This window comes from Arachis ipaensis, chromosome B9, assembly GCF_059453495.1.
Source record: "Arachis ipaensis isolate K30076 ecotype BB chromosome B9, ASM5945349v1, whole genome shotgun sequence".
Classification (NCBI taxonomy): domain Eukaryota; kingdom Viridiplantae; phylum Streptophyta; class Magnoliopsida; order Fabales; family Fabaceae; genus Arachis; species Arachis ipaensis.
Genome location: NC_142444.1, coordinates 136,904,448 through 136,907,287, shown reverse-complemented (window position 1 = coordinate 136,907,287; position 2,840 = coordinate 136,904,448). Strand labels below are relative to the sequence as shown.

Sequence of the window (2,840 nt, the reverse complement as noted above, 5' to 3'; positions counted from 1 at the left end):
GCATACAACCCTTCAGAAATACTACTATGCACAACCCAACACTCCGGGCCCTGGTCCATATAGAAAACCCCTAAACTGGCGCCCGAACTAGCCTAGGCCACTATGTACACCCTACTCTCTCAGTGAGTCTGACCAAAAGTGAGAGATTAACACAAAGGCTAGGCTAACAAAAAAAAACTAGCAAAAAGCACAACCGCAGCTCCCAGGACTCAGCTGTCATCGTCAGAAGAGATCACAACCACATCAGAACACTCCTCAGGATCCTCGTCCTCGTCATCGGAAATCTCTATAATCTCGGGAGGGGCACTGGCACTCGTGCTACTGATCTGACCAGCACTCGCCGGTCCACTAATAGAGGCGGTGAGCGGCTCCTCAGAAGATGGCTCAGAAGAAGATACTGAGATCTACTCCACGGGGATGTCCTCCTCTGGTACAGGCTCTGGAAAATGCTCCTCCATGGGCTCAGGCTCAGGGTCCGCCTGATCCGCAGGCTGATCGGGATGCTGGTGAGGCACCGGCCCATCATGAAACGGGTGAAATGGAGCATCCGGGTGGAGCCACTGCAGTGGGAACTCATAGGGCATGTCGGGGTTAAACTGTGGAGTGTCAATCGGGTGATGGAAATGATGATCACGCAGAATGTACATACGATTCCTAATCTCCGCAGCTACTACATAAAACCTATGCTGTACAATATCCTCGTATATATAGGGAGGGTCCATCTCGTAAAATATAACTCCGATCTCCATCTGAAGGGGAGGAAGAGAAGGGGTAAGAACTGGGGGGTTCTTAGTAGGGTCGAGGGTGGTTAGTTTAGTCAGGATTACCACAATTCAAGTAATTCACAACGAAATATACAAGTGTCACAAAGAAATATCTAGTCACCACTATTCAGAATAACATTAAGGAATGTATAAACACAAGAAGACAATCACAAACAATTTCACAATGTCAAGTAAAATGTAAATGCGCAACAAGAATGATGCATGTCTATTCCTAACGCAGACCATGAGCTCATGTGTCGATTGCCTACCCGCTCCCGACATTACCCGGGTACAAGTCCCAGATATGGCTTTCCAGATGCATACAGTGTGCTTATAAGTCGTACGGCTAGGCCGCATACAATGTGACTTTCCAAATCAATAAGCGTACATCTGGAAAATAGTTCTCAGTGTGTGGGCGTCCCCACTTTACATTTGGCACTAAGGCCCAAACAATGTCACATCTGCTCTCCTGTGGTAGTAATTTTGAATAAAAACTCAAAATAGCATTTTCCTTTCAAAACTTAGTTTATAATGATAAACATAACCTCAGTCTTTTTATAAAAATATAATGACATCCTTTAAAATAAAATTTCCAAACTAATATCTTGTCCTTCAACGAGACCGAAAACCTGTTTTATTTTGATCAAAATATTAACTTAAAAATTTATCCATTCTCGAGCTGACTAAACACAACTTCATCAAAATATCAATATACCAACAAAATTCAACAGGAAATGCAATCAAATTTCAATAACACTCAATCCAAACATCAATTTACTTTCAAATATCATTTAGTCGGTGAAAATTTATCAAAACCCTACCTTCGTACGTAATCGAAATACTCGAAACTCTAGAGAAACTTTCTGACCGTGCTGCTGAAAGGAAAAACGTCTGGAATCCTTCGTGGCTCCTAGAACTCCAATTGGCCAAGTTCAAGAGGTAAGGGAGCTACGTCACCGTCGATTTTCACTGGACAAAAGTAACGCCAACACGTAGAGGAGGAAGATACGAACACTTTTACCGGATTAGATTTTTTATTGGGGTTACAAATCATAAGAAATCGAACTCAGAAGAGGTAAGGTTCCATGGTTTCTGATTCCTCTCACTCACGGCTTACTCTCTCTTTTCTTTCAAAGTTGGTTCGGTGATGCATGAAGGAAAAGAAAGTATGATTAGTGATGAAGGTGATTAAAAAGGATTTGTGGTAATAAGGTTTATTAGGTGTCATTGGGAATTAAATGAATGTAACAGGTGTCATGGTTGCATAGATATATGTATACATATAAGCCACGACCCTTTGTTTCTCTTTTTCTTTCTAAAGGGTTCGGCTATAATGAATAAAAGTAATAAAAGAAAATGATGCTAATGAATGATAGTTTGTAGTGTAAAAGTATTATTAGGTGTCATAAGTTCATATAAGTATAATAGCATGCAAGCCACGTTCTTTTCTTTCTTAGTCCCTTAATGGCATTAGTTATATATATATATATATATGCACATACTTGTAAATGAGCCACATTTGGCTTTTCTTTATACATGTTTTCTTAATGGCTTCGGCCAAAAGAAAGAAGTAACTAATAATAATAATAATAATAATAATAATAATAATAATAATAATAATAATAATAATAAAAGATTAACTTAATTTTTGTCTATCAAAATAGTTTTTAATAAATAGTTCAAACTAATAAAATAAATTATAATTAAATTAAACTTCGATAATCATAAAATTTTATTTAATTATCTTTGTTAAAAAAAATAGATTTCTTAAAAACAAAATCTCAATATAATATAATAACTCATAAATAACTAATTACTTAATTTTCAAAAACAAAAAAACTGAGATGTTATATCCTCACTTTCTATATTACTATCATATCTTCTTTCGTCTTTTTGTATTAGTTCCTCTTTCTAATTTTATGAATGTCATTTTAAATTCTTAATTTGCTTCCTGTTGATGTTTACCACTACCTCTAACATTAATCAACTCTCGTGGGTTGTGTGAGTAGATTGCTATCTAGAGGAAAGAGGAGATGAATTCCCAGTTAAGTGAAAGAGAGAGACAAATACAACACT

General features: G+C 37.2%; 1 pseudogene; it reads right to left on the bottom strand.

The window, feature by feature from the left end:
- Positions 1–209: 209 nt before the first annotated feature.
- LOC148546492 (uncharacterized) lies at positions 210–749 on the bottom strand (annotated as a pseudogene).
- Between the last annotated feature and the right edge of the window lie 2,091 nt (positions 750–2,840).